The 14,404-nt window shown below is 42.9% G+C and overlaps 1 protein-coding gene across 1 annotated transcript in view; it reads left to right on the top strand.

Annotated features, from left to right (window-relative positions):
• The window catches only part of TENM4 (teneurin transmembrane protein 4), a 223,589-nt gene that overhangs the window by 105,838 nt on the left and 103,347 nt on the right, over positions 1 to 14,404 (top strand). The gene's annotated exons all lie outside the window — the stretch shown is intronic.

Below are 14,404 nucleotides of genomic sequence, written 5' to 3'. Positions count from 1 at the left end.
AGGTCCCAGTTAGCTGGGTAGCATGCCTTGCTGTTTAGCCCTTGCTGGGCTAAATGCAGTATAGCTGTGCATGAGGGAGCTCTGTGGTCAGGAATGGGGCAATAAGTGCCACTTAGTAACTGTGGGCAAGTCCCATTGCCTCTCTGAGCCTCAGTTTCCTCACCTATAAGATGACAATAATCAAACATGTGTAGAGCTTAGCATAGACTGGCACACAGCGGAGTGCTCAATACATGTAGGCATTATTATCAAGTTCATTATTTGGTTAGAATGGCTCGGCTTAGCTCTGAGCCCACCACTCCCACTGGCATACTAGGCCAGAGTTCCCAAAGAGGCCTGGAATCCTAGGGAATGCTCCCCACAGGCCCCGAGGCCACATCTGCATCACATTAGTCCTGGGATGCCTCCCTCCCCTGTCCTCAGCTTCCGTCCTGTCTGCGTCTGTCTCCTTTCTCCTCTCTTGGGGGTTCCTCAGCACCAGACCCTGCTGAAGCAGCACCGTTGGCAGCTTTAAAAACAAGCTGATCACTTCGTTCCCTTCTTTCTGCCTTCCCTGCTGGTTTTGTTGATTTTAAACTCAGCCAGACGTTTTGCTTGGTTTATAGTCCTGGAATGAACACTCACCAAAAGCTCTTTATTGAACCAACTGGTCTTCCGTGTATGTGTGTTTTAACTTCTTCCCTTCCATTTTTTTTAAAAGGAAGGGTCTGTGATCAGATGGTGAACACATGGCTTGAGAAGGCAGGATCTGGGGTACCTCTCCAGCTCAAAAAGTGACCTCTTGGATCTTATAGAAACTGGAAGACAAGCCCCAAAGCTTTTGAGGGACAGAGGAATTTTTGAGCAAACAGAGCTATCTTATCTCTCGTGTCTTTTTTTAGTCTTCCTTCTTTTTGTTTTGCAGCCTTACATTAGTTTATATCCTTGGTCCCTACCCTTGCAACATCACTGGGTTTGTAAATGACTATGGAGCACCTTACATTATTAATATTAATAATAATAATGACTTCCAATTTTTAAATACTTAACATTATGCCAAGCACTGTGCTAAGGACTTAAACTGGGTTATTTTATACTCCTAACCCTCACCCGGTGAAGAGGTCTGTGTTATTTCCTCTTTTTCAGAGACCTGAGACTTAAGGTCATGTAACTTTTAAAGAGGTGGAACAGGAATTTGAAGCTCAGTTTTCTCCTCGCCAGCACTGGGTCCTGTCCCTCCCAGAGGCTATTATTACAGTCCACACTCAGAGGTCCTCACCTCACTCACCCCAGCCCACACTCAGCAGACCACCCCAAGGCGATGGAGGCTGTCCCTGCTTCTCCACAGCGGGATGCACTGTATCATCTTACTGCGTGCCACTTGTCGGCTGCTTTATGTCAATGTCACCCTACCTTATGATTGTCCTGGAAACCCCCTAATAAGAAGTAGCCCTAGTCATCCGAGGGGCCCTCTTCTTTTCTGCATGACTGAAGATGGACTGACCTTTCAGCCTCCTAGCCCAGAAGGTGGCCCATCCTTATTCCAAAAAAAAAAAAAAAAAAACAAGAAAAAAACAGCAGAGCCCAGAGAGAGAGCATTCTGTTTTCTATCACTTGCTTACTGAGTCCTTTGCTCACTTTACCAAATTCCAAAAAGTTTATAAATGTCAGACTCCTATAAGATGAAAGCATCTCATCTGAGTCAAATAACAAGGGACTTGGGGAACTTCTCCCTTAGTCCAGTCACAGATGATTCACGACAGGGCTTGTGGGCAGGCTGTGCCGCACCTCATGTCTTGTGGACATTCATCAGCCTGTGCCTTATTATTACAGTCCACACCCAGAGGTCCTCACCTCACTCACCCCAGCCAACACTCAGCAGACCACCCTAAGGTGATGGAGGCTGTCCCTGCTTCTCCACAGCGGGATGCACTGTGTCATCTTACTGCGTGCCACTTGTCGGCTGCTTTATGTCAATGTCACCCTACCTTATGATTGTCCTGGAAACCCCCTAATGAGAAGTAGCCCTAGTCATCCGAGGGGCCCACTTCTTTTCTGCATGTCTGAAGATGGACTGATCTTTCAGCCTCCTAGCCCAGAAGGAGGCCCATCCCTATTCAAAAAAAAAAAAAAACAAGAAAAAAACAGCAGAGCCCAGAGAGAGAGCATTCTGTTTTCTATCACTTGCTGACTGAGTCCTTTGCTCACTTTACCAAATTCCAAAAAGTTTATAAATGTCAGACTCCTATAAGATGAAAGCATCTCATCTGAGTCAAATAACAAGGGACTTGGGGAACTTCTCCCTTAGTCCAGTCACAGATGATTCACGACAGGGCTTGTGGGCAGGCTGTGCCACACCTCATGTCTTGTGGACATTCATCAGCCTGGCTTTAAGAATGTCCCTTTTATTTCGATGTCAAGAAGTCAGACATGCTCTCCTACCTTCCCTACACACCTTCTTGTCACTCTTTAATAACAGATTCCTCCCTGGAGTTGCAGATGCTTTTTCCCCTCCAGATAAGAAATACATCAAGGTAAATGCACGCAATATGTAAGAGAAAGGTTGACAGTCCTAAATATCAGAAAAATGTCACAGGACATTGAAGAAGTAATGCACTAGTCATGGTGGCTCAGTTGAAAGGACTTTGGCTCAGAATTCTATTACCTCCCATTGTGTGGTGAGCATTTTCTTTGTCCTTGTCTGATTTCCCTGCATGGCGACCTTCTCTCCGTGGGCCTCTGCCCGTGGCCAGCTGCATCCCATGAGAAAGCCAACACCCTTGTGCTGAAGGAAAAACACTTCAGTAACCTTGTAGGCTTTAAGGGAAGGGGAGGGGAGGCAGATGAGAGAAATAATGGTGGGTGCCTTCCTTTATTTGTTGAAACAGAAATGAGAAAGAGAAATCCTTTCTTAAATTTTGGTGGTAACAGGATGCATTTTCTCATGTTTCCAGGGAACTTCACTCTCTGTGAGGGTCATTTAGGAAAAGAAAAAAAAAGCTGTGTGTGTGAAAAGTTAGAAATTCAAAGTGTTAAACTTTCTCTTGTTATCAGATCTCATTATCATCCAGTAGGTCATTTTCGTGCAGCAAATTCCTAAGCAGCAATATAGCTGTTTCCCATACCAGAGAGAGAGCGGGTATTCATGGCCCTGATTCAGAGACCTGCAGGCAGTGGAAGCAGAAGAGCCGGGCCTGCTTGTTTACACACTGCTGCCCTCCATCAACAGCAAAGAATGGCCTGTTCGCTTTACAGCAGCAATAAAGAACTTAAACAATAAGACAGATCTGGGCTCCTTATGGCCAAGTCCGCAGCATAAGAACCTTTTTACCCCAGTGACATTTCCCAGAGCAGATTATTATAGTAAGAATTAAATATCTTCTTTTGAAAGCTTTAACCCACCTTACCTTTTATGGAAGCTACCTGCTTTTTCTCAAAAGCAGTTGATTTTCAGAATAAAAGGGAATTCAACAGTGGCATCCTCTTTAAGGACAATATTTTTGTCAAATAACAAGAATTCTTCATGTTGAGTTCTAATTCCTCACCTTGGGAATTACCTGTCTCTTTGCATCTTGAAGAAAGGTTTTTGGTAAAAGCACGTGGCAGACCACGTGGTTGCTTCAGGCTTCGGTTTCTTTCTCGTGAATCACAGAATAGGGTGTCTGGAGGATCTCCCCAGGGGTGACAAAATCCCATCCCTCTCCTTCACTGCCCACAGAACTGCACAACCATCAGCCCAAAACTGAGTTGCTTACTCCTAAAAATATCCCGCAAAGTAAAAGGGATTCTTCATTTTTGCTGTTGCTTATTCAGCATTAATACTCCCATTTGAATATATAGAACCCAGTTTTCCTAGTCCAGAAGTTAAGGTAAGATCGACTGGTTTGGATCTGTTTCTCAAGTATATGGTCAACACAGAGTCATCAAACACATATTTTTGGATGTCTTTCCCAGGAATTTTATGGGTCCCTTAAGTCAGGGGCTTAACCTCTGATTTCCTTAGAGAAAGCTGAAAATCATAGGTAAATTTAAAAAGGTGTTTAATTTTTTCCTATTACTTTGAAAGCACTACTAACACTTTGGATAAATTCTATGATGGTTATTTGTCTCAGTGTCTCTCATCTATAAAGTCTCAAAACACCTGTGGAAAATGCCAGCTTCTGATTACATTTGGAAAATTCCAACCTTGACCCCAAACCTGTGACTGTTCAAGATGCCAGATATACAGAAGTATTTACTAGACTTCTAGAGAGCTGTCCAATCATATAAATCCTGATTCTTAAACAAAAGCCTCCTCTGGGAGTAAAGACCAAAATAATACTCTGATGGTGCAATTACTCGAGTGAGCAAAACCAGACTTCACAGTGAAGAGAAATTAAAAAGAAAGACCACAAAATCTTCTGGAGTGCTTCGTCCACTTTTGAATGATAGCTCCCATGGTCCTTTTTTGTAATCAGATAATCCTTAACTGAGAGCTCACAAGTCACCCGTGAGGTCTCAGCACCTGTGTGACAACCCTGTGCTTATCCCTCCTCAAAAACATTCTCTTACAACAGGACCTGTGATCTGACAGGACACATGCTGACAAGGAGAAAGAGAAAATGTACAGGGATCTACCTCAGATCATCAGAACAAGAGTTCGGATAGCTGATGGTTCTGGGAGATTTCAGCATACACGTGGTAGCTGTGGGCAATTGGAGGAAGGTTACTGGGCTTTATATGAGTTTCCCACAGGATGATGGTGCCACTAACCACTTATTCAATGATTCTTCATCCAAGAGAGAAGAGCATTACTGTAGTCAAGATTTTAACAAGGACATCTCTTTGGTGGTTTTTCATCCTTCTAAAGAACTTCAGATGCTTATAACCAACGCACACATCACCTGCTATAATGATCATAGTCAAGATTTTAACAAGGACATCTCTTTGGTGTTTTGTCATCCTTCTAAAGAACTTCAGATGCTTATAACCAACGCACACATCACCTGCTATAATGATCCTGTTTAATCAGGCCTAACGTATACCAATGATGCAACAATGAGAGTTGACCTGCAGCTCCTGCAGAATAAGAATGGAAAGCCTCTTGCTGTCTTCTCCATAGCTTTTGTCTTTTTCCGTGTCCGGCAACGGATCGCAACCCTCAGTGTCGCCCCCGTACCGGACCGGGACCGGCAACGGGATCGCAACCCTCGGTGTTGCTCCCACGCCTCGCTCAGCCAGTGAGCAGGAACCGGTCTGTATGTGGGATCCGAACCCTCGGGTGGGAGCGCCGCCGCGCTTCCCAAGCGGCGCACTTATCCAGTGCGCCACCGGGCCGGCCCCTTCTCCATAGCCTTTGATAGGGGGCCCCTGAAGCTCCTTGAGATGATCCCAGGAGAAGCTTTTGGAGACCTCTGTTGGTCCAGGCAAGTCAAGAGAAGAAGTTTTCATGTTGGTAGTCGTTAGAAATGCCAGAGACCTGAAGCCTCACAGACCAACCTCATGCCAAAGGCTAAGAGCCTGTTTCACAAATAGCTACATGCCACCACTATCTCCGGCTTCTCACACAGTGACAGGAACATAGCAGGAGCATAAGAGACATTTGTGCAATGTCAAAAAAAAAAGTGAGGCTCAAGAGGAAAGATGACTACTGTCACCGTCTTCATTCTGAAGTCCCGAGGAGAGAGATACAGGAATTTCATGAAGTCCAGAATCTACCTTCCATAATGCAAACTTGTAGACTTTACATCATCTTGTCTAAATGTTAGTACTTTAAAATCATGAGTTTTAAAATGATTGTACTCAAGAGCTTATGTGCCAAGATTTTCAAACAATAAAAGCAACAATGGTATGAACTTCCATATATGCCTTTTATAAATAAATGGCCCTGGACTTCAAAGACTCAGTTGTCACTTCTATTTTTATTAGCCAGAGACAAGGAAACTCTGTTCTATCCCCAGAAAACTCTTGGAGTTGGTATTGTCTGGCTTTTATCAGCTTTTGGATTCGCAATGTGGCTTGAGGTCGCTTTGTAGCAAGTGAATCCCGTTTGATTTGTGGAGTCAGGGTTTGAAATATTGAATGTCCACTCTTGTCCTGAAAACCCACAATGTGAATTGCAACCTGAGCCTGCCTCAATCACTTCCACTGGCTTCTATTTCTACCTGTGCTCTGGGAAATTAGTAAGCATTTCTAAAGGTATTACAACATATTTGTGTCCAATAGAGATCTTTATTACTCTGTAGTTCTTAAAAATGAAATGCTATTAGAAGAGAGAGAGCTCTCTGAAGTCAGCCTCTGGACTTGCAGAGATTATCCTATAGAATGAATATCGTCTTTACTTACCTCCAGAGCCGTGATACCACCACTAAGTTTGGAGACAATCAAGGAAGTTTTTCTCATCACAGAACTCCCTCAACGTGGATGCTGCACAGCGGTATGAATGTTTGAATCCTAGTGACAGTGTCTCATCGAGCTTAGCCATTCCTGGAGAGAAATCTAGGCTCACTCCATGTCTTCTGTAACTGGTTTCACAGTTATCACAAGAACTTATGATTAGGATCCTCCAAAAACCTCTGCAGATCTGAAAGCTAAGAAAACCACCTGAGCCAGGAGATCCCATGTGTTCTTCCTGTTTGATGGCATATACTGGGAGATGATGTCTAAGAAATTTTAGACCACTTTGCAAAATTAGGTTAATGTGCTTGACCAAGACTAAAGTGACAGATGAACCAAGAATCAGGAAAGGGATTAGCCAGAGGTGTGTCCGAGGCCATTTTTCATGTGGGCTGTCCCTGTTTTTCATTGTTTGTTTGGCATTTCACAGCTTTGTTTACTCACTCCTGCCTAGTAAGCCACTCTCCTTTGTGTTCCCGCCTTATATCCTGGTATCTCGTGGACTCTGCAGCATCTGTAAGAATAAAGGGAAGCCTGTAGGACCAGTTAAAATCTCCTCTTCCCAATTTTCCATTTGGCTGTGCAGCCTCCGGGAGTATATTTCATCTTGAAACAGAGACAACATGGATACCTGAACTAGGAATATAGCCTCTCATCCACCAGTCTTTTGAAGCAAATATATATTGATGACCAGCAACAGTGTCTGTCCTATCCAGAGGACTGAAAAAAATTTTTTTATATTTTTTTATGAAGAGAGTAAGAATGTTCTTACAGTTTATAGAACCCTAGGGCTTCCAGATAAGGCTGCACCATTGCAGTCCAGTCCTGTTTTATGGACTTTTGATTTATGTGTGAAATCAAACTGAGGATGGAGTGAAGACTGGCTGAAGGCATCAGGTCCTTCAGGAGACTGCCCTCTGTCTGGCCTTTGTGGGAACACACGAGGGAGAAACTTAGGGAGACGAGAAAGGGCTGTGCCTGCAGCCTAGCTGGGGAAGGTGAAATGGCATTGCTGATGTATGCTGGGAATGTAGGGGCCTGCCCTGCTCTAAACATGCACCCAGGCACCAACATACATGCACAGTGGGGTTTATTTCAGAGCAGTGTTTGACACCCATCTTCACAGGTAAGCTATACCTTAGATTACCAAATAATTCAAAGCTTGGACACAACCCCCCATTGGAAAAACAAGCATACATCATTCTTTTGAGCAGTAAGTACTGAGAAGTGGTCAGGTTTTTTGTTCCTTTTTCTTGCTTTTCACAGTGACATCCATTGACCCACACCTCACATTCTGTGTAAGATGCACACAGGATGGTTGCATCTTACCTAGAACACCAAGCATTCTACATCCACGTAATGTGGACACCTGTGTGCATGGAAAATCCAAGAATGGCAAACAGATACTAGCAGTATATTGGACCAAAGATTTAGCCCACTTCCCTAGTGCATATCAGAGATGATTCAAATTTTGCATATTTCTAAATTCCAACTTCTTGGGTAAGGGCCCAGACAGGATGCACTTGTTCTCAGTACAGCTGCTTCCCCTGGAGGGATGTTGGATGCTGCTCTGGGTAGACAAAGAGGCAAGTTCTAGTTTTCCATAGAGCTGGACAAACCTGAGGGAGCAGGAGTGTGGCCACATCCGCAGCTTCCCATCCTCCTTTCTCCTGTTTTCCTTTTCCATGTGTCTTGTTTATATGATCACGTTTCCAAACACCTGGATCACAGAATGAGTTGAAGTTCCTTTTGGCCCTTCCTGGAGAATGTGCTTGCTCTCCTTTTTCCTCTCCCGTGTCATCCTGTCTCTGGTTATTTTCCCCACCATGGCAGAGGCTTGCCCAAACGTGGGGCACATCCCCCTTTGTCTCCTTAGCACCTGGCATGGTTGTGTGGCAGGCGGTATTGCACTTACTCAATCCTACCTTAAATGTCCTGTCTTTTATCTCCCAAGCTCACTATCTGGATAGGGTAGTTAAAGGTATGGTCTTCCTTCCTCTATTTTCCTGTTGTCTTTGTGTGTGTGTTTGTGTATGAGCATAAAAGAAGAAATGTGTATATAAAAATGTATATACACCCATAAGCATGATGTCTAGAGGCTGCCACATCCCCAGCTTTGTCACAGCATCCACTGCCCAAAGGGTGTGGGTTTTGGGTCACTAGGTGGTTGATATACCTGGAGTGTCATTCTCCCCCCAAGTTGCGCAGATCTGTTTGTAACATTGCCATCTGCTGTGGTCCTCCCCTCCCCACACCCATGTACCCTTCACCCTTTGCACCCCATCTCATGTCACCCTGCCCACCCCTTATGGCCCTTGGTCCATCAGAATTAAGATGCTGAGAACCAGGCGGGGACCTGAGAGAGCAAGCTAAGAAATTGTGGTCCTCCCCTCCCCACACCCATGTACCCTTCACCCTTTGCACCCCATCTCATGTCACCCTGCCCACCCCTTATGGCCCCTGGTCCATCAGAATTAAGATGCTGAGAACCAGGCGGGGACCTGAGAGAGCAAGCTAAGAAATCTTAGAGCTAACATTCTGTTACTATGGTGTTTATTCATTCAACAACCACATATGGAGCACACATCCCCTGTGTACTAGGTACATGGGCCAGGCTCCGGAGACAAGGGGAAAAACAGACCTTTGGCCTCAGGGAGTGGATGGTTTGTCTGCTTGTTTGTTTTCCTTTTCAGAGAAGGTCTGACTTTGGTAAGTTTTATCTTTGAAGAGCATTCCCTAAAGGCAAAGTAATACCTTCCAATTAAACATTTACATTAATTAGGTGGTGCCTAATTTTCCCAATAGGCTTTATCGCTCTAAGAATAAGTCTCAGAATGATCAGATATGTGTGCTCTTAGCCTCTAAGCTCCCCCCAATACCATGTGATATTCATGTTTTTATCCTCACGCCCTAACACAGGTATAGGACTTGGTACAAACCTGGTACAGGACCTCAGTAGCTAGGAACACAGACTCTGTACTCAGAGTGCCTGAGTCTGAATCCCAACTCTAACACTTAACCAAATGGGTGACCTTGGGCAAGTTACTTAACCTCTCCTCACTTCAGAGTCTTCATCTATAAAGTTAGGATAATAGCAGGACCTACCTCCACAGGGTTAGTATGAGGTTAAGTGAAATAATGAATCTGAAGTCCTTAGTGCATGGGCAGGAATGATGCTCATTAAATGTTGGTTATGCTATTTTATCATCATATTCTTATTCTCGCCCTTAATTTGGAGAAGGACTTCATTAGCCAGATTAATTTTTGAAATTGTAAAGGAAAAGTCTAAATTGGCTTCTAATAAGAGATAGCAACTGCTATTTAAAAACTTACCGAAAGAGTTTTGGGGAAACTTAACTGACTAAATGCTTTTCAGCTGGGACCACTTTGCCAACTACAGCAAAGGCGTTGTGAGGACCCAGCGAGTGGGTGAGAAGCAAGGCTCCCCACATGTCACGTGCTGTCCCTCAACTGAGAATGAAATCATTCCAGCAGGAAAGAGTAGTGCCTCTGTGCCTCTTTAAAACAGCCATTTCACACACTATTGTTATCAGAGGAATCTTCAAGCTGGACCAAATTTAATAATGTTACCATATATTTGATGGGGTTTTTTCCTACCATGTGAAGTCTTCTCACATCTGTGAGTCTTAAGTGAGTCCTATGAATTTGTTTTAAGGGAACCAATATACCCATTTGATTGAAAAAGGAAATTGAGATGGAGAAAGTTGAGCAACTCATCCTGATGTGAAGTCTTCTCACATCTGTGAGTCTTAAGTGAGTCCTATGAATTTGTTTTAAGGGAATCAATATACCCATTTGATTGAAAAAGGAAATTGAGATGGAGAAAGTTGAGCAACTCATCCTGAGTTACACTTGTAGTAAGTGGCAGAGCTGGGACTTTGGATTTCCTGGCCTAACCTGTATTTCCAACATTCTACCTTCTATCACCGTAAGTCACTGAAAATTTCCTGTAATTTCCCGTATTTTTTTCTCCAAATCACATCTTCCAAACTGGCATCCTCACCGGCAAGTGGCCCATATTTTCTCTGTAACCACCTGTGCTGATGTTTAGTTCAGAAAATTCCACCAAGCCTTAGTTGGATTAGGTCAGTGAATCATAACTTGGTTTAAAAGACGAATGTTTCTTGGCAAAATCTAGGTCTGAACCAAGCTCCTGTCTGGCTCACGTTCTGGTATAATGGGTACTAATTTAAAAAAAAAAAAAAAAGATTCAGAAAACTGTGCCATGCAAGCTCAGGACTTGTCAGAGTAGAGTGTTTTAAAGTCCAAAGACAAAACAGCTTTTATTCTTTGCTTTTCAGTTGCATTGGTAGAGACTAAATATGTTGAACAAACATGTTGAATGCCTTAAGTGCCAGGAAATGTGGGTACCACACAGCAGAGATGGCCCCTGCTCTCAGGGTGCCTGCAGTTTGGCAGAGAAGACACTAGAACAAGTAGTTCCAACAGAGTATGATGAGGGTTATGGTGGGGAAGTCCAGGAGCCACCTAGGAAGGAGACACCCACCCCAACTTAGGCAGGGTCTCGTAGATTGTAGAATCTAACATAAGAGTACAAGGGAGCCACTGAAGGTTTTTAAAAGCAGGATAGTGACTTGATCATATCTGTGATTTGGAAGGATCATTGTGACCTATTGTGAAAAAAAAAATGAGGGGGAATATGGGAAACAAAAAGTCCAATTAGCAGACTTCTGCTTTCATCTAGGTAAGAGATGATGGTGACCTTGTCTAGGGAAGTGAATGTAGAGATGAAAAAGTCAAGAGGACCAGAAAGAGAAACATAAAGAAATGGGGCATTTGATATGATAGGTGTGTTGCATAGCCCCCTTGCCACTTAGCTAACAAATAAATGCCTTCAAGGATTCTGAAAGACTTCTAGTCACACCTGATGCTAGCTGCATCAGTGGGGCTTCTTCATAGGCTTAAGCAGAAGGTTGAAGATAAAGCAGTCCCTTGTCACTTAAAGGGCATCATTTCTTTTGAAAAGCTTAGCTCTTCTCTAAACCTTAAAATTACATTAGTTTGGCTCTAGCAAATGTCTGGTGTGAGTCCTTCCAGAGGGGATTGTTAATGTCACTTGGGCTCTCTGAATTATTGATGAGTTTCAGGGTTTGTGGAATTAATCATCTTCAGCAGCGAGTAAGGATGAGCATACTGCTTTAAGAAAGTCAGCAAGTCACCCCAGAGGAGGCTACCTCATCTTGGCTGATGGGGGTGTGATTAGCACACAAGTAAATTGCTGGATGAGAGCAAACTTCATCCCACTCACAAGTACTCAAAGTCCCTTTGAAACTGATAAAGCAGTGCAGCTCCTCAGGATATAACTTAGTCTATTTGAAGAAACTGACTGAGGCTAAAGCATCCCTGTGACTGGATATCTAGAGAGTACCCTCCCTGCGAACACCTGCCCATCCAGGCAGCCTCAGAGCAGCATAAGATGTGTACACAAGATGCCCTGTGCCTACAGGAGCCCACTAGAACAGGGCTTCCCAAAGGGGCTTTCATAGAATGGAATGGAATATTTATTACAAGAGTTATGGGGGAAAAGAATTCTCAGGTCAAATTGGAAAATGCTCTGGTAATCAAATCAGCAGGTTTCTTTAAGACTTCTAAGAGCCTCCAATATATTAATATGCAGTGTGACTTTCTAGGATAAGAGTGCAGGATGCAGTGTTTTCCAAACTTATTTGAATACAGAAGCTTGTTTTTGAGGACCTCATAGAACTAGTATTTCACAAAGTTCACTTTGAGAAGTACTGTTTGAGATTATAAGACACATTTTAAATCCTCCCTAGAATAAAGTAAGGTATAGATAAATTGAATATAAAATTCATGAAGGCAGAGTATATATGTCATCTCTTTATTTTCAAGAATTAACATAAGTCTGGCATTCAGTAGTTGCTAAGTAAATTTTGTTGAATTTAAGAACAGAATCATAGAATTCAAAGTTGTTTTGACCTTTTCTATTGGGTCAATTGTGCTAGGTAGACCTAACTGATCATCTCATCCAAACTCTCATTTTGTAAATGAGCAAAGTGAGGCCAAAAGAGGGAAAGTAACTTTCCCAACTCCCACAAGTTAGTCTGGCAAGAGGTACCAGAACCTAGGTCTCTGTTTCCATCCTTGATTCATTTCAACAAACATATACTGAGTACCTGCTCCTTGCAGGCATTGGATTAGGCCCAAAGTTGCCTTTATGGAGTTTACATTCTAATGGAGGGACTAAGACCATTAACCTAATTGCAAAATTAATAATTTAAGTGTACTTGGGACAGTTGCTGTCAAGAGAAGGACAGTTTGCTAGGAAAGCATGAAATGGTGGGCCCGGGCTGGGCTAGGGTCCCTGAGCCCACTGCACACCTCCCACTACACTGCATGTTGACCCCAGAGCCATTTGCTGCTGGCTTGTCATAGCTCTCTTTGGTGAGGTTTGTATTTATGAGGACCAAAGCTTCTGACCCAAACATTCACACAATTTGGACTGGTAAAGTGTTATTTTCTTGTTCATGAATTTCTCAGTGAAGTTTTACAAAGTAAAAATAAATAAATCCAATAATAATAATAACAGCTACAATTTTATTGAATGCCTACTTATGTTACCTACTGTGCTAAATAAGTAGTCCATGTTATCTCCTTTAACCCTTTCAACAACTCTTTGAATTAGAACAATGAAGCTTATAGTTAAATAATTTGTCAGTCATCACACGGGTACTAAGGGTAGTAAGTATAATGGTAGTGCTGTGATTCAGACTGAGGTTTGTCCAGCTCCACAGTCCTTACTCTATTGCAACATATGGCTTTTATTCAAAATTTAGAATTAAATGGTGTGCAATTGGAACTAAAAATGCCCTAGAAAATCAGGATCTGAAAATTTTAACAATTTTACATAGATTGGAAATAATCTGTATAAAGTGTTTAGCATGGTGACCAGCCATAGTAGACCCTCAGTGTATGGCAGTCATTGTCATCACTGTCCTGAAGCATCTAAACCAGGGGTTGTCAAATTACAGCTCACAGCTGACATCATGCTCAGCACCTATTTTTGTAAATAAAGTTTTACCAGAATACAGCCATGATTATTCAATTACAAATGGCATATGGCTGCTTTTAAGCTACAATATCAGAGTTGAGTAGCTGCAACAGAGACCATATGGCTCACAAGCCTAAACTACTATGGGACTTTCACAGAACAAGTTTGCTGACTCTGATCTAGATAACTGCTTCAGTCTCCTATTTTGCCTTTCTATGAGCCCTACCTGAAGTTATGGGTACAATTTATGATAATATATGCCCTCTGCCCAAAATGGAAGGTAAGATGAGTAGAAGACTCTGATACTTTGTTCGAGCTGTATGCCAGGCTTTGCACATCATGCATATGTGGGAACTTCAAAAAGTTCGTGGAAATTAATATTATCTTTCAATTCTATTTTTCCACAAACTTTTGAAGTACCCTCGTATATTCTTATTAAACTCTCCCAATACCTCCTTTCATACATAAGACTGAATTTCAATGGAATTAAATAACATACCTTAGTCGTGCATCCACTGAGTAGCAGAGCCAGCTTTTGATATGGCTCTTAAGCTTGTGCTTAGAAAAGAGGTATTCTTCGCATCTTATAGGAGGCTACATTTTAGAGCAAAAGACAGCAGACAGCTTCCATGCTTAAAGACGTGCATCCACTGAGTAGCAGAGCCAGCTTTTGATGTGGCTCTTAAGCTTGTGCTCTTAGAAAAGAGGTATTCTTTGCATCTTATAGGAGGCTACATTTTAGAGCAAAAGACAGCAGACAGCTTCCATGCTTAAAGACTAGACCCTATTTCCTCCAAGACTAAATCCAAATATGATTGAGGCTTAACTGAAAATGAGTCCCAGGGGCCGGCCCGGTGGCTCACAGCTGTAGTGCGCCGCTTGGGAAGCGTGGTGGCGCTCCCTAGAAGGACAAAAATTTTAAATGAGATGGGGACTGGGGAGGCTGTGATTGCTTAGATCACTAGGGGTGGCTAATGTTGGCTACTGAGTCAGAATGCC

This window comes from Galeopterus variegatus, unplaced genomic scaffold (assembly GCF_000696425.1).
Source record: "Galeopterus variegatus unplaced genomic scaffold, G_variegatus-3.0.2 Scaffold15, whole genome shotgun sequence".
Lineage (NCBI taxonomy): Eukaryota > Metazoa > Chordata > Mammalia > Dermoptera > Cynocephalidae > Galeopterus > Galeopterus variegatus.
This window is presented reverse-complemented; position numbering and strand designations above follow the sequence as displayed.